The 18503-nt window shown below is 40.7% G+C and overlaps 2 long non-coding RNA genes across 2 annotated transcripts; both read right to left on the bottom strand.

Moving 5' to 3' along the window:
- Window positions 1-1675: 1675 nt before the first annotated feature.
- On the bottom strand, window positions 1676-6764 carry LOC125391868 (uncharacterized). The gene is made up of 3 exons (XR_015001325.2): window positions 5170-6764; window positions 4929-5079; window positions 1676-2996 (listed from the first exon to the last, which is right to left on the bottom strand). It is a non-coding gene; the product is annotated as an uncharacterized LOC125391868 (long non-coding RNA).
- A 1487-nt stretch (window positions 6765-8251) lies between these two features.
- LOC125391867 (uncharacterized) lies at window positions 8252-18260 on the bottom strand. The gene is made up of 2 exons (XR_007229289.3): window positions 18186-18260; window positions 8252-15735 (listed from the first exon to the last, which is right to left on the bottom strand). It is a non-coding gene; the product is annotated as an uncharacterized LOC125391867 (long non-coding RNA).
- Window positions 18261-18503: the final 243 nt, after the last annotated feature.

Below are 18503 nucleotides of genomic sequence, written 5' to 3' on the forward strand. Positions count from 1 at the left end.
ATGACCATGGCATTTCTTACAAAGAAAGCATTTAATTGGGGTAGCTCACTTACAGTCTCAGCCATCAGAGGTTCAGTCCATTAGCATCATGACAGGGAGTATGGCAGCATTCAGGCAAATCTAGTGCTGAATAGTAGCTGAAAGCCCTACATCTTACAGGCAACAAGAAGTCACCGAAGACACTGGGCAGTATCCTGAGCATAGAAAACCTCAATACCACCCCCACAGTGACACACTTCTTCCAACAAGGTCAAATCCACTCCAAGAAAGACAAACCTCCTAATGGTGCCACCCCCTTTGAGATTATGGGGGCCAATTACATTCAGACTGCTTCAGACACAAAAGGTCAGTCTTGCCTGCCTGTCCAGAAATCCCCGTAAGCAAGGCTAACAACCTAATTCCGTCTTTCCCAACGGAAACCTCTTAGGACTAGTTCCACCGCAGGGCCTGTACCCTCTTCTGCGCACACTCTGGTGCTGCCCACCTGATCCCAGTCTGGAACTGGAACTCTTCACCACTGATCCCCCTCCCTGGTGCCAGGCGATGTGTTGCCTTTCCCTGGATTAGTGCACAGGCTTCGTCCCTGTCACTGCTGCCTTTGCCCCGAGCCTTCTCAACAAAGCAGCGAGGTCAGCCCTGTGACAGTTTTAAGCAGATCTTGCCATCCTTCACAGAGCCCTCTGCTGACTTTCAGGGGAGCTTTCAAGCAATCTAGAAGGTTCTATGTGCCCAGCTCCCTCTCTACCCTGACCATCCACTGTGGCAGTCAGCCTGGCCTCCTGCACTGCCCAGCAAGCCCCCCTTCACTGCCTGCTCCCCAGCTGCTACTGACCAGGAATAGGCTTTCCTCGGGAGCCACCAGTCAAAATTCATTTTCTTCAAGGTCCAACCCCCAAATCTTTCAAAGAGGGGGGGGGTGGCTCCAGCTAAAATGTTGGCATACATCCTACAAAAGTAGGTAAGCATGGACCATCTCAAATGCATCAAAATGGTATACTGATCATTTGGAACCCCTGGAGCAACTATTCACGCGTGTCTACCCAAGCACACGCGCTTCAGGACAGCTATGAAAGCAGCCCAACACAAAGCCATAAACTTACTTAAAACATGAGATTTTCCTGGGCGTGACTTTTTCCTTCTAACTCCATTGCGTAGTTCTCCAACATGAACTGCAAATGATAACATCTCACGGTGTCCAAAGGTTGGCCCTCCCTGACAGCCACAGAAAAGGCCATTTGACCTGTCTTTTTTTAACAGGCAGCAACCCATAGAGGTTCCACGGGGAAATAGTTTCCCCACAAAACACCAGCACCAGGGCTGTCCCGAGCCTGAATAAATAATTTTTCATCTGCCACCGTATATGGGCTCCCGGATATTTTCCAGTGACATCTCTAGAGTTTACTGCCCCGAGTCCAGAGATCTGTGCCCCAGGAGACTTCACAGGCTAGTGTATTTTGTACGGAAAGGTGTAAAAGCATCATGCTTCAGTCATTTCTTCACACTTCACTTTCTTGTGGAAATGCTCACGTGCGTGTCAAGGTAACAAATGGTGTGGCTTTTCTCTTCTGAGTCTTGTATAAACTCAGGTCCAACTTCTCCACTGTCACTGAAATTCCAATCAGCCAACACTGTGTTATAGCCACAGCTATCCAGGGACTTTCAAATCTGAGTGACCAAGACCCAGGAACACAGATTCCAGTTACCCCATGCTCCGTGTAACCCAGAAGTAACTCACTCTTGTAAGCAGAAGGAAGTAGCTCTGCCTTCATGGGCCTCGGCAAAGCATAGTACTGCCACTTTTTTAAAAGATTAATTTATTTATTATGTATACAGTCTGCATGTATGTCTGCAGGCCAGACCGGAAGAGGGCACCAGAACTCATTTCGGATGGTTGTGAGCCACCATGTGGTTTCTGGGAATTAAACTCAGAACCTCTGGAAGAGCAGCCAGTGTTCTTAACCGCTGAGCCAACTCTCCAGTCCCACCTCCACTTTTTATATGGTAGTTTAAATCCTAAGGAGTGAATAGCAAAGTTGCCTTTCTGCTGTTATCGGGTTTACAGGAAATGAGATCCTTTCTCAATGGCCCCCGAAGTTGTTAATCCCTGTTTTCCAATTTCAAAAATCAAAACCTTAAGGAACCAGACAAGGAATAAAGGACTCCAAATATTTTTGTCATTTCTGGACTTCAGCCAAGACAGAGCAACGGACATTTTTGGCTTTTGGCCAAGGATAAAATCAAGGCCCCTATCTCTAAACATTCTGCGTCATTCCTATCTTTCTTTTTTATCATTCCCTACTGTCTTAGGGTTTCTATTGATATAACAAAACATCATGCCAATACATTGGACACATGGAGAGTCTGAGTTTGCAAACTTGTGTAAGAATAAAGCTCTTTGCTTTAACATACAGGACTCAGTCTCCTACTTGGTTTTGGGGGAACTCCAGATCTGGGCATAATAATCTACACAGTTAAGTTCCAGGACGGCCAACCTTTCACAGAGACCCTACTTCAAAAGTCAAAGAGACAAAGAGAATGCACTGTTAGTTGCCATTTACACAGGTATGAAGTAACTTGGGGGCGGGGAGCAATAGGGGCACAGAACTTAGGATTTAATGAGAAAGAACGAGGCAGTTGTTTGAGGATTAGAAATTTATCAGGCAAAGTATTAACTCCACAGATAGACAGCAGCATGGTGGGAGCTCTTCAGAAAGTTCAGGCCCACGGGGCAGAATGGAGGTCCCTTTCTATAGGTTCCAGAAAGAGGCGGAAAGTCCTATGTCATGGAGCTGTGAGTGAACCAGAGTTTGTGCTTGTCAGGTCAAGATGTCATATTCTCAGGCAACGGTGAAAGAACTGAGCTTTGACCCTTGGTTACTGTGACATCAACTGCAGTCTTTGTTTGCTCAGGCTCTACAAAATTTCCCTCGGGAAGTGAAAATCACAGACTTGCAAGGGGACTATCAGTAGGGTGTCTGCCATTTCTCCTGCAGCAGCTATGAAGTAAAAGAGAGAGAGGATCCTGTAAGTGACGGTGGCCGAGGAGGGCCTAAACCAAAGCCCAGCCCAAACCTAACACAAGTCAACCTTATAAAACCTCACAAAACCCAACTTTGTTGTAAATACTGTCTCCACTCTTGCCATCTATATTTCAGACACTCTTCCCCAAGACCGGATGAAATTTTAGTATTTTGAACTGTTAATTGCTCTGGAAGGGTTGTGCTCCTGGGTCTTGAGTGCTCCTCTCCTTGTGTGTATGAGTTAGGAGATGTCAATAGAAATAGCATGTGACCTGTGATCAAGCAGTTTTGTAAGTTTTCATTTGCTGGAGAGAGGACTCAGTGGTTAAAAGCACTGACTGCTGTTGTAGTGGACCCAGCTTTAATTCCTGGCAGCTCACAACTCTCTGTAACTCCAGACCAGGAGTCCAACGCCCTTTTTTGTCCCTGACAGGTACTGCATGCATGTGGTACACAGAAAAACATACAGGTAAAACACCCACACATGTAAAAATAAATAGTAATTTTTTAAAAGGACATCATCTAGTTATTTTAATAAAATTAGCTTCTCAGGTCAGGCAGTGGTGGCACAGGCCTTTAATCCCAACACTCAGGAGGCAGAGGCAGGCAGATGAGTTCAAGGCCAGCCTGGTATATAAAGCAAGTTCCAGGACAGCTAGGGCTACACAGGAAAACCCTATCTCAAAAAACAAAACAAATAAATCATTGAATACAATTAAACTTTCCAAAATCAAAAAACATAAGTAATGAATGCTTAAATTCCATTTAAATTTTGATTTTTCTGGGCCAGTGAAATGGCTCATGGGTAAAGGCACTTGCTATGAAGTCTGAGAACCAGAGTTCCACTCTTAGGACCCACATGATGGAAGGAAAAACCAATTTCCGAAAGTTATTCTCTGGCCCCAATATGTGTGCCACGATATATCCACACCTTCATAAATAAATGCAGGAAAAAGTTTTTTAAAAATAGTTAATTTTTCGTTTCCAATCTCCATTAACTATGTCATCAATAGTTTAGAATCATGAGGATAAGGATGTAAAGAAGGCATCCCTTCAGCTTCTTGACTCATATAAAAGGTAGAATAGACAAGTATGAATAGTTATTTAAAAATAATTTGTTGAACCAGGCATGGTGGTGCACACCTTTAATTCCAGTATTTGGGAGACAGAAGCAGGCAGATCTCTGAGATCAGCCTGGTCTGCAGAGCTACTCCCAGGACAGCCAAGGTTACATACACGCACATAAACACACACACACATACAATATCAAAAACCAAAATAATAATAATTTGTGTGCTTTGTATATTTTGTCTGTTAGGGACTTTGGAAAGTACAAGTCAGTCCGCACCTGTAAGTCCGTCCTTTGTCATCTCTGACTCCCTGAAATTACTGCTCAGCTCTTAGTAACATCCTAGGATTAGCTTAAAGGATAAGGTTTTGTGTTTTAAAAAGACTATTTTTAAATGATGTCTTACACATCTATGATTTTCAGAAGTATATATTGCTCTGTTTCTGAACTTTATATGTGATACAGAATTTTACAAAGTTAGTGGTGTAGTAGATTAATGCAAAAGTAAGCGGGAAGTGTTGCTCCCCAGCACAAGTCCTCAGCAGCTGATTGTGGCTGAAGGAGAGACAATAACAGAAGCTACATCCAGAGCCAGTCTGAGCAATGGTCCAGCAGACCAGAGACTAGCCCTGATTGTTCTTGGCCTCGGAGCAAGTTGCTTAGCTTGAGCTAACCCCACTCAGGATGGAGAAATGCAACCATGATGGGAAAGAGAAACAACTTGGGGAGGATCACAGTGGGCTGACAAGGGAATTCCTGGTGTAATTAGGGTTACTATTGCTTCGACAAAGCACCGTGACTAAAAGCAAACTGGGGAGGAAAGGGTTTATTTGTCTCACACTTCCACTGTGCTGTTCATCACTGGAGGAAATTAGAATAGGAACTCAAACAGGGCAGGCACCAGGAGTCAGGAGCTGATGTAGAAGCCATGGAGGGATGCTTCTTACTGACTTGCTCCTCATACTTGCTCAGTCTGCTTTCTCACAGAACCTAGGAAAAGCAGCCCAAGGATGACACCACGTACAATAGACTGGCCCTTCCCTCTGAATCACTAATTAAGAAAATGTCTTATAATCTCACCAAAAGCAATCTTCAGATTCAATGCAATACCTATCAAAATCCCAGAAAAATTCTTCATAGACCTGAAAAGAACAATACTCAATTTTATATGGAAAAGCAAAAAACTGAGGATAGGCAAAACACTCCTGTATAATAAAGGAACTTCTGGAGGCATCACAATCCCTGACTTCAAACTCTACTACAGAGATACAGTACTGAAAACAGCATGGTATTAGCATAAAAACAGACAGGAGGACCAATGGGACTGAATTGAAGACCCAGATATTAATCCACACACCTAAGAACACCTGATTTTTGACAAAGAAGCAAAAAAATGTCAAATGGGAAAAAGAAAACATATTCAACAAATGGTGCCGGCATAACTGGATATCAATATGTAGAAGAATGAAAATAGATCCATATCTATCGCCATGCACAAGACTCAAGTCCGAATGGATCAAAGGCCTCAGCATAAAACCAACCACACTGAACCTCTTAGAAGAAAAAGTGGGAAGTACACTTGAATGCATTGGCACAAGAGATCACTTCATAAATATAACCCCAGTAGCACAGACACTGAGAGAAACAATTAATAAATGGGACCTCCAGAAACTGAGAAACTTTTGTAAAGCAAAAGACACAGTCAACAAGACAAAATGACAGCCTACAGAATGGGAAAAGTTCTTCACCAACCCCACAGCAGACAGAGGGCTGATCTCCAAAATATACAAGAACTCAAGAAATTGGTCATCAAAAGAACAAACAACCAATTTAAAACAAATGGGGTGCAGACCTAAACAGAGAACTCTCAATAGAGGAATCTAAAATGGCTGAAAGACACTTCAGGAAATGTTCAACATCCTTAGCCATCAGAGAAATGCAAATCAAAACAACTCTGAGATTCCATCTTACACCTGTAAAAATGGTCAAGAAAAAACCACTGATAACAGCTTATGCTGGAGAGGATGTGGGGGTAAAGGGAACACTTCTGCATTGCTAATTGGAGTGCAAACTGGTACAGCCCCTTTGGATGTCAGTGTGGTGACTTCTCAGAAAATTAGGAAACAACCTACCTCAAGACCCAGCAATACCACTTTTGGGTGTACATCCAAAGGATGCTCAATTGTACCACAAGGACATGTATTCAACTGTGCTCATAGCAGCATTGTTTGTCATTGCCAGAACCTGGAAACAACCTAAATGCCTCTTGACCGAAGAATGGATAAGGTAAATGTGCTACATTTACATAATGGAGTAATATACAGCAGAAAAAATAACGACATCTTGAAATCTGCAGGCAAATAGATGGAGCTAGAAAACATCATATTGAATGAGATAACCCAGACCCAGAGAGACAAATATCATATGCACTCACTCATAAGAGGCTTTTAGACATAAAGCAAAGAAAAACCAGCCTACAATTCACAATCTCAGAGAACCCAGGCAACAAAGAGGACCCTAAGAGAGACATACATGGATCTAATCTACATGAGAAGTAGAAAAAGACAAGATCTCCTGAGTAAATTGGGGGCATAGGGACCATGGGAGAGGGTAAAGGGGGAGGGGACAGGAAGGGAGGGGAGAGGAGAAAATATATAACTCAATAAAAACAGTAAAAAAAAAAGAAAGAAAGTAAGAAAAGAAAAGAAAAGAAACAGAAAATGCCCTACAGTCTTGTTTATAGATTTTTATTTGTTTTGGTTTTTTGATTCTGCATTTTTTTAAAATTTTTATTCTTCTCTCATACATTCCAACTGCAGTTTCTCCTTCCTCCACTCTCCCCAGTTCCTCCCCTGACTTCTCTTCTCCCCCAGATCAACTCCTGTTTTCCTTACAATAGAAAAAAAAAAAGCAGACCTCCCAGGGATATTCACTGAATACAGCCAAATAAGATACAATAAAACGTGACACAGGCACAAACCCTCATATCACAGCTGGGCAAGGTAACCCCGTAGGAGGAAAAGGGTACCACGCACAGGCAAAGAGTGACACCCCACTCCCATTGTTGGGAGTCCCACAAGAGCAGTGAGCTACCGACCACGAGGTATATGAGCAGACCTAGCCAGCCCATGCAGGGCCTGGGTTTGTCACTTCAATTTCCTACAGCTGGATCTTGTGGAGGCATTTTCTAAATTGAGGCTCCCTCCTCTCTGATAACTCTAGCTTGGGTCAAGTTGACATAAAACTAGCAGGAGACTCCCATTCACACAGTCACACATAAATGTGTTCTTTTCAGAAAACAATGAAACCTTTTCATGCCGCATTAGATATTGCTAACATTTTTCTTCAGTTCCCTTAGCTACTGATACCTGCTCACCATGAATGCTTACAGACCTCCAGAGACCCTGCCCACCATTGTAAAAAGTCTCATTGCACATGTGGTATAAACCTTGTCTCTTAGTGTCTGACAGGCAATAATTTGCCACCTGGACAATCTTGCCACTTGAAACCTTGGTATTAATTTGTGCGCTCTGACAAAATAAGTATTCTATTATTCTATGTGAGGTATATTTGTACATAATGTCTATAATAACTAACACTAACCCTAGACCTGTAAGAGATACGAAATTTAGGGTTTCGCCAATGCTACTGCCCTTTTACCCTTCTGAGTCAAAGATCCTAAATTGTACTCCAGTAGGAAAGTTGACTTAACACACACACACACACACACACACACAAACTTGTGTATAATTCTTCTGTTCAATAATGCTAGTTCTTATTGGCTCTTTTATTTATGTATTACATAAGTTATATAAAATATAAAGCTTTCAAAACCACCTTATTGAAATGATGTAGCAATGTTTATAGAATGAACCTTTCCCACCTTCATGTTTGTGTGATCTCGATCATCTTGTGACTACTCCCTTGAGCAAAGCCTAAAGAGAACTCACCAGATGCTTCATCAGCCACATCTTCAGAAAATGTTGTTCAAAGGAAACACAGGGCAGTATGGGAGGGAGTCAGGATTGAAACAAAGTTACATTGATCATGGTAGCATTTGCCTGTAATTCCAGCACTTAAGACATGGAAGATGGAGAATATCAGGTTTGAGGCCAACCTAGTCTTCATGAAGATCCCATCTTAAACCAATAAAGTAGTCAGATAGTGGTGGCACACGCCTTTAATCCCAGCACTTGGGAGGCAGAGGCAGGTGGATCTCTGTGATTTCGAGGCCAGCCTAGACTACAGAGTGGGTTCCAGGACATCCAAGGTTACACAGAGAAACCCTGTCTATAGAAACCAAAAACAACAACAACAAAGAATCCTTTATGTCAACCTTCAAAGGTCACTAAAAGCTAAGTGGTTACTAAAAACCAGCAATAAGAGTTGGCTGAATGTATTCTACTTACATTTGTTTCAGACAGAAACACTTTCCATCCACCTCAAGAGTTAGATGTCAAAGCAAAAATGTAATCACTCTGGGAGAAATGAAAACACCCCCAAAATACTCTTGTGTCCCTTACTTCAGCTATCAGACTATTGAGACAATAGACCCAAGAAATTAGAATCCCCACCCATCCATAGAATCTCACACTGGAAGGAGAGAAACCCTAAAACCTAGACTAGATCAAACTTGTCTCCCAGAAAGGGATGTACAGTCTCTCTGACCACCTAGCAGGAGCACAGCCAAAACAGTGATGAGCAGGACATGCCAGAAAAGGAAGTATTCATATGATCGGAGCTTTTAATTCTTTTTTTATTTTATTTTAGAGGAATCAGAGAGTAAACGAGGTTTGAATAAATGGTTGTTATAAATCTCTTTAGTTAATCTCCTTCAGTAGTTTTGAGTTTTGTCACCAGTATGTTAAATCACACACACACACACACACATATGGATTATATAGAGAAAGGCAGTTGAGGAAAGGGCAATCCAGCTCCTGGGCTGGAGTTTAGGGTAGGGATTGGGGTATGCCAGCCAGGAAGACCCTGTAACAGGTAGGGACTGGAGGATACAGAGAGAACCTGGCAGCCAGGTCTGCTTTGATATGTTAAATAGGCACCTGAGCCAATTGTCCCAGCTTTGAAGCCTGACAACATTTAGGTAGTCCTTCTTTGCCCTATAACCCATTCTGATACCCATATGCACTCTCCACCCCTCTGAGAGCTTCTTTCTCACAGGACATGGTGGCACACGCCTTTAATCCCAGCACTGAGGAGGTAGAAGCAGGTGGATCTCTGTGAGTTCGAGGCCACCCTGGTCTGCAGATTGAGTTTGAGGACAGCCAAGGCTACACAGAGAAACCCTGTCCCAAAACAATACAGCAAACAAACTACACATTTCTATCTGCTCCCTCCTCCTCCCTGCTAGCCCACTACCCTCTATATGGGTACTTGGCCTGGATTTAGGCCAATATTAGATCCTTCTGCAACAATGTTTTTTCACTCAAACTACCTGCCCTACTTAAGCCATTTTGGGGGTACGTATATTTAAACTATTCTAGAGTACCTCTCTCCCTTATCTGTTATCTTTGCTTCTTTAAAGCACACCTCATTTTTATTATTTAAATATTAAATTTAATATTTTTTTGCTACATGCATGTAAAAACTTCCGTGAGCTACACTTATACTGTATAAGTGATAAATTTTAATGATAAATATAGAGAGAAAATTTCCAGAGTCCAAAGCCAATTATGAGAGTCTAAAATATATATAAAGACCTGAGGACCTGTATTACAGGTTGTTAGGATCTGAAGGCATAAAAGCTTGGATTATATGGGTCTGAGAGGATATTGTAAAAAATATAAATAACAGTTTATAAAAAATCATGATTTAATATGCATATAGAAATTATTATAAGATTTCTTTCCCCTTCCATAATATTATTATACTAGAATTTCAAAAGTTCAGAGTTTAACATGAACAGAGTTCTGACAATCTAATAGAGCAATCATTGCTTACTATTTGGGTCACAAAGCTCAAGATTTTAAATTTCTTTTGGTTGTCTTCTAAATATTGGCTTATATGGTGTTTAATTCAAATCTATAGTTTTTGTTAGGACTCAAGGATGTGAATCTACTCCTGATGTTTTACAGACACCTGTTACCTCCTTTTTCTACAATATAAATTTCAGTACGGGGGGCTGGAGAGATGGCTCAGTGGTTAAGAGCATTGCCTGCTCTTCCAAAGGTACTGAGTTCAATTCCCAGCAACCACATGGTGGCTCACAACCATCTGTAACGACATCTGGTGCCCTTTTCTGGCCTGCAGACATACACACAGACAAAACATTATATACATAATAAAAATAAATAAATATTAAAAATAAATAAATAAATTTCAGTGCAGACTAGTAATGCTAATATATCTAAAACTTTTATGGCCTTTTATAAAGTGGATATTCATACAAACTTTAAAAAATTGAGAGAATTATATATCTCAGACCCACTTCTCACAAGTCAAAATGATTATGGTATTTCTTCTCTCTCTCTTGGTCTTGAAATTCTTCCCCTTTCTTAATTATTGAGAATAAGAGTACAATTTTCATGAGTTTATAAATTTAACTTCTGTTCCCAGTTTGTATCTGTTTCACCAGGTTTCTACTTGGCCGACAAACACAACCAAGCATCAATTGCTGATAACGATCTGCTCCAAATGACTATGAGTCCTGAACTTGTGAAACCTGATGTGGATCAATCCAGCCAATGTGACTGCTGTCAATAAACCAAATAAAACCCTTATTGCCTTTGACTAACTTTCTAGTTTTCTATGTCCCTGAGAACAATGTTCTAAGGTCAGCATAAGTAATTACAAAAATGGATACCTCATTTCCCCATGGCACATGGGAGTCTTAAGACTCAACTTAAAATATAATGAAAAAGGGGAAGTTAGGGTTATACCTACAGTCACCATATATGTTGGTTTTTTTAATTTTTAAAAGGGATGTCTGTCAGCAATCTTCTGTAAATAAACTTTGACATAAAAGAACCCCCATATAGTTTGCTCAGGTCTAATGGAAAGATCCATCTACTGGTTTATAAAGGGGTCCCAACTTTGTTTTGGTATGGTGAGAGGGCATGTTTGTGTTTGCTCACAAAATAAAATTAAAACTCAATTGGTACGGTGTATAAAACAAAAAGATACTAATCCTGATGTTGCTGATGATAATCCAAAAAAGCCAGAGTTAAGACCAATTGGGCCTGTGTTTCTGATCCACCTATTTTACATCCTGCTGTTTGGAAAGGAAAGGAGATTGTGATTACAGTCAACAATATACGACTTTTAGATCGACCTGCCACACAAGAGTTTTTGATTGCTTGAAATTTTCTTATGTTGGGTATGATAAAGGAATTCCTTTATATTTCGCAAAGAATATTGCTTTGGAGGAAGGTCTTGGAGTGTTTCCAAAATTAATTATGGGACATGATAAACAATGTACTTATTTTACAAAGTTATTGCTTCCTCGAGGTAATTGGGTAAATGATATTTCACCCCTTCAAAGATTTCCTCCATGCACAAAGGAACCAAGAGTCTAATAAAACTTTGATGTAGAGACAATACATTCTTTACTGGTCTAAAAATCAAGAAAGTTATAGTGACTCTTATCCTTTGTCTACAGCATAATCTTGGGACCAAGGACTGCAGCTGGAATTTGGTACTCCAGTACACAAAATTTCCAGACTTACATTTGAAAACTTGTTGCTGTCATGGGAACAGCAGCAGGACAATCCGTTTTTCAAAGCCTGTTTGCCCCCAGAAAGGAACTGTCTTGGCTTGTGTCAAAATGCCTTATGTTCTTTAGGTGGAAGAGAGAGAGTTCTCTATAAATGCTATTGTGTTTAATGTATCAGGCTCTGATTATAATTTGATTAATTGTATTTCTCAAGTGGATGATCATACCTGTGTACTGGTGTTAAAATAACCTTCTTTTGTAATGTTACCAGTGCATGTAAATGATCCATGGTTTAATGACAAAGGGTTAAAAATAATTTTTAAAAAATTTTTAAAAGCTTTAGGTAGACAAAAACGTGCTGTTGGATTAGCTGGAGCAGGGATTTCAGCTCTTGTTGCTGTGCTTACTACTGCTGCTAAAGTTGCTTCCATGGCTTTGTCTCAGTCTAATCAAAATGCAGGGTTTGTTAGTCAATGATCTAAGAATGTTTCTATGATATTGGAGATACAAAAAGGCAAAGAGGTAAAAACAAAACATAAATTAAATACCATGTATGATGTGGTACAATCTTTAGGGGATAAGCTCCAAAGCTTAAACACCAGAGTCCAGTTAAAATATTGCGCTAACTATAAAGGAATTTGTTTACATCTTCTGTGTATAACAAAAGTGTTATCCGTTAAAAAAGAGTAGAAATACATCTTAAGGGACTCTGGCATGGTTCTAATGAGTCCTTAGATTTGGCTAAATTACATCAAAGAATGCTAGATTTTTAAAAGGCTAAAATGGATTTTAATACATGAAAAGCAGTTGAGATATTTTGGAACAGTTTAAAAAGGCCGTCCCATCATGGTCAGCATTTACTTTACTTCTTAGTAGTATTACAGTTGTTGGAGCTTGTGTTCTTTTGGGCGTAATTTGTTGATGATCTCTAAAACAACAGTAACTTGCATTTCCAGAACTAATGCAACTTGTTTTCCTAGATTCTTATCACCCACCGAGTCAACCCCTAGTAAAAGACAGGAGAGGAAGTTGATGACCTGGTATTCTTTACCCACTACCCCTGGCTACACCCAGCAGTCATCAGTCTCAGACTGAAGAGGAAACTTTCCTATCTCCTTTCCACCCCATTCCCCTGCCTGCCCTTTAAGTATCTCAGACAGTAAGCAGAAAGCAGGCTCTGACTCTCCCAAAACAGACACACACAGGAGACACACACATACATACACACAGACACACAGGTGACACCGACATACAGACACACACACACACACACACACACACACATAGAAGATAGAGGCATGCAGACACATACACACAGAGAGACACATAGAAGACAGACAAACACACACAGATATACACAACAGACATCTGCACATAGACACACATGTACACACATACATACACACATGCACAGACACAGATAACACACATACCCTGCAGGGTTTTCTCCCATATAAAAGCCTATACTATTGCTCACTCTCTTGCCCATCTTTCCTTCCCATTGAGCTCCTGCTTTCACATCTAGATACTCTGTTAAAATAGGGGTGAAAAACCGCAGAAGGCCTGGATGTCCGTGACCCTTGTCAGAGAGTCATTCCAGAATTTGGGCAAGAGAACATAGCTCAGCTGGCAGAGTGCTTGCCTAGCATACACAAAGCCCTGGGTTGAGCTCCATCATGACATAAACACAATGGTGGAACATGCCTGTAAGCCTAGCACACAGGAGGAGGTAGCAGGATATTCAGAACTTCAGAGTCAGCTTCGGCTACACAGCGAGATTGAAGTTAGGTTGAAGTACAAAAAAGAAGAAAGGAGAAGGAAGAGGAGGAGGAGAGAGGAAGAGTAGAAGAGAAGGAGGAGAAGAGGAAGAAAAGGAGGAGGACGAGGAGGAGGATGAGGAGGAGGCGGCATACCGCTGGAGATGAAGAGATAGCTCAGGGGTTAAGAGCACTTGCTACTTTTGCAGAGGATAGTGCTGAAGACCAGCCTTGATGAAATTCATACATTCCAGGGTAGGAGTGTGAGGATTAGAATTATTAAGCAAAGGGAGCAGAGATAAAGAGAAATAAGAGATAGAAACAGAAAACAGCATCGGGAGGGACAGTCAGTGAATACTGAATCTGCCTTGTTAATTTTCCACACACTTATATACTTCACTCCAAAAGGGGAAGAGAGAGGCAACAGACTTCATTAGCATGATATAAAGAATAGACTTGAGTTCTCCAACCTTTGGTCCAGGGGGAGCAGATCCACCTCTATACCCAAAATACTAACTAACCAAACCCTAAGTCAGAATCTCTTGTTTGTAGCCACATCTGTTGTCAACAACTCTGAAAGAACAAAAATGAGCTCAAACTCTGTGACCTCCAGTCAAGGTAGAACAGGCTCACACCTGTGGGCCCTCTCAATTTCTCCCTTTTTATTTTATTGAATAAAGTCTGTGCTTTATTATTAAATAAAGGACCCCTGCTTTGGGGGTCCTTTTCCCATTTTCCAGACTTACCTGCCTTTTGTACATACATTCTGTCATGTACATTCTGTCTGGGGGGAGGAAGATCTTACCTGTCTCTGACTACCAACCTCCGTGAATAAAGGATTAAGAGAGAATGCATCTCTAGGCTCTGTGTACCTCTGAGCCAATTTTCTGTCAAGAGAGCTAATTATATGCAAACAGATAATATTTTGTGATACACATACTCCTATAGCTACAATGTCTCCTAAGAAAGGAGTGGAGTGTGAACAGAGGTTGAATTGTCTTTTTTTTTAAATGGTCTAGGATATCTTTAACAGTTTTCAGCTACAGTCTAAATCCAAATTTGTCTTATTAAACATATCAGACCTAAGAACTTATGATGTCAAAATTGTCTCAGACAAGCTCTAATCTTTTTCAAATCAGTAACATCTTCATAACGAACTAAAGCACTCACAAACATTAACAGATAAATACCATAATTTCAGCACAGAAATTAACAATAAATACAAAAAAAATGTGATTTTTCAAATCACAATTCTCTTAACTCCATTCTTATCAAAAGACAAGAAGAGGTTTCTGTGATGGGTGAGCTCTTTTTCCTTTCCTGTAGTCCACCTGCATTGTTGCTTCTAAGTTTTAAGGGTAAGTTTGAACTGTCCCAGTCTCTGAGCAGTAACACACTGTGCCCCCGCCTCCTCATCTCTGAAGACGGGCTTCAGATGCTCTTGTAATGAGTCTTTTTTCCCCAAAGGGGAAATTTTCTGATGTCTCAGTTCTCAGGCCCTTTATTTCATCAATAGATTGACCACCATACTGGCAAAGATGAGTTCTGTGTCTCGAGATACAGTGTGGACAAACTGTCAAACATTCATCCAGTGGTCTTGGGCCAGTTCCAAAGTAAACAGGACTCACTAAGGTCTGGAAGTTTGTACAGTGGGTCCACCAAGAAACTGGGAATCACCAACATGATCTTCCTTCCCTTCTCAGACTGCAGCAGTGATGTGGGAGTCCCCCCTGTGTGCTGTCATTTGCCAACGATGAATAAAGAAACTGCCTTGGCCTGTTGATAGGGCAGAACTTTGGTAGGCCAGGAGGACAGAAGTGAATGCTGGGAGAAGGAAGGGTGGAGCCAGAGAGACACCACGGAGCTGCCGAGACAGACCCTGGGAATTTTACCTGGTACGCCACTGCCATGTGACGACACACAGATTAAAAAGAAATGGGTTAAATTGAGATGTAAGAGTTAGCCAATAAGAAGTTAGAGCTAATGGGCCAAGCAGTGACTTGATTAATACAGTTTCTGTGTGGTTATTTCAGTTCTGGGTGACCAGGAACAAACGAATGGCAACTCCTCCTACAGATGTTACACAGCATGACAGTGTAAGTCAGGAACCTCACTCCAACTCTTCTGTGGGGCATCAGTGGCTACAATGGCATCAGGCCTGGCATCCTTCTGCTGCACACGTCAGACTAGAGATTCTGGAAAGCATTGTGCTTCACCCTCCTGTGGAAAAAAAAAAAACAGTCACGTCCTTGACCCCATATTAAGACAGGGTGATGACCTTTCCATAATCCAGTACTAAGGTCTTCCCACCTTGCTTTAGTGAAGATGATCTTGGTGTTATCATGTCAAGATCTGTCCAGGGCAGATTGCTCACAGGCATCCATATTCAAGAAATTTCAATTAAAAGGGGTGTGACTTAAGGTATTATGTGGTGACTGCGGGTATATTTCCCCTACTTTTATCTTTTGAAGTTATGATTTCAATGAGCCATAGGCACGCTCCCAAATTCATTGTCCTTGAGGATTATAAGAAGTGCTAGTTTCATGTTCAATATTCCATTGGGATCAAAATTGCTGAAATGCTTTACTAATATATCTGAACCTGTTGCCTTTTTTATAATTTTAGAGGTTCCCATATATGAAAAGCATTTGATTTTAAACATACTTAGTGGCTTTTCCAGTTTGGGCAGAGGCCATTAAGAAACCTGAATATATATGGATTATTACATACACATATCTTAATTTGCCAAATTCTGCAATATGAGTAACATACATTTGCCATAAATGATTAGGAAGGAAGCCTCAAGGATTTACTACCAAATAAGGTACAGGTAAATATTATGGTTATATATCACATTGCTTAACAATCTGGCAAGCAATTTCTCTTGCTAATCTAAATTGCTTCCTTAAACTATTACTATTCTGATGATGTGATCATTGGGCAAGCTCAACTTGAAAAAAAAGCCATCAACTTTGTAAACTTATTGGCTAAAGCATTACCTTCAGCCAATGGACCAAGAAGATTTGAAAGTGCTCTGATATGACCCACAAAGCAAGGCAATTTCCCTGATAAATGGCATCTTAATTGTGTTGGAACAGCATTTTAACTTGCTTTTTAATAGTCCCTATGCATGGAACAGTTTCCAATATCTGAAGAGCTTTAAAAATGTACTGACAGTCAGTATATAAATTAAATGCCTTACTTGCACAAAGCTGAAATACTATAGCAAAAGCTCACAGCTCAACTATTTGAGCTGAGGCCAGTTCTGTTTGCACTACATGTCCCTTACCATCAATAACATGCTGCTCTTCGTGAGAAGAGCCATCTGTGAAAATTAACACAGCAGCCTCTAAGGAATCTTTCACTACAACTTCAGGAAATATAAAGGAATATAGTTGTATGAATTGTAGCAATCAATCATCAGGTAAAAGGTTATTAATCTGGCCTTCAAATTGAGCAAACACAATTGCCCAAGATTCACTATTTTGAAATATCAATCTATTGCTTAATATAAGGAACATTAATCACAGTAGGTTCCCTGTCAAAATATCACCTAAATTTCATTCAGCTTTTCTGTATTAAACAAACTACTACTTCAAAATATGGGTTTAATACCTTGACTGGCAAAATGAGAAGATATATCCACATAAGCAGACCATTTTGCCATGATACTGCTGTGGGAGTAAGTTTTGTAAGTAATATACATGCTTGCCAAGGTTGATCATAATTAATTTAATACACCTACTGTTTCTGTATTGCATATTCCACCTGTTCCAGTACTTTTCTGGAAGCTGTCTGGTGAAAGTCAGGTCACTGCTCCCCTTAAAAATTTCACTTAGTGGCTCAAGGTCTCCCATAGGGAATTTTAAATGAGGTTTCAGCCACTGGATATTTCCTAACAAGGTCTGAAAATTAGTCAGAGTCTGCAAGCTGTCCTTCCCAATTTCCAATTTCTGGGGCTTAATTTCTTTAGGATATAACATATGACCTAAATATTGGAGCAGTAGGTGCCTTTGCACTTTCTCTGGAGCAACAACTAACCCTGCATGGGTAAGACTCTGTTGAAGTTGTCCATGTGTCTCAAATAAAACTCCTTTATTTTTGTGGGTAAGCAAGATATCATCCGATAAGTTTCTGGAAACTGGTCTCTAACATTTTGTATAGCCTGAGCCACAAACTTCTGGCATGATGTAGCACTGTTTGCCATACCCTGAGGCAAGATACTTCATTGATTTCTTCTCATTGGCTCTTTGAAATTAACTAATGGAATACTAAATGCAAATCTTTGACAGTCTGGTGGTGCCAGAGGAATGGTGTAAAAACAATCCTTTAAATCTAAAAGAGTCTTACAGGTGTCTTTTGGTATAGCTATAGAAGAAGACAACACAGGCTGTAAAGCCCCAATGGGCTGCATGGTCCCATTAACCTCTCTTAAATCTTGTATTGATCTCCACTTGCCTGCTTTCTTTTTGTAACAGCATGAGCAGCGGGCTGCATTCCTGCCGCCCGGCTCACGCACGGCTAGCTTTACACCCAAAATAACAACACACAAATTGTATTCATTCAAACACTGCCTGGCCTATTATCTGTAGCCTCTTATTGGCTAACTCTTACATATTGATCTAACCCATTTCTAATAATCTGTGTAGCACCACGAGGTGGTGGCTTACCGGGAAAGATTCTAACCTGCGTCTGTCTCGGAGAGGAGAGTCATGGCAACTGCCTCACTGCCTTCTTCCTCCCAGCATTCTGTTCTGTTTACTCTGCCTACCTAATTTTCTGTCCTATCAAAGGCTGAGGCAGTTTCTTTATTAACCAATGAAAGTAACACATAGACAGATGACTCTCTTACATCATCTCTTTAATCACAAAAATAGGAGAATTCCAAGGGGAATTGGAGGGTAATTCCCCCTGTGACCATTATCCAGCTGTTCCTGTACTAACCACTGGCCAGCTTGTAATTTTTCTTCTGTTAGAGGCCTCTGATT

The sequence above is a fragment of the Myodes glareolus genome, chromosome 5 (genome assembly GCF_982192425.1).
Source record: "Myodes glareolus chromosome 5, mMyoGla1.1, whole genome shotgun sequence".
NCBI classification, from domain to species: domain Eukaryota; kingdom Metazoa; phylum Chordata; class Mammalia; order Rodentia; family Cricetidae; genus Myodes; species Myodes glareolus.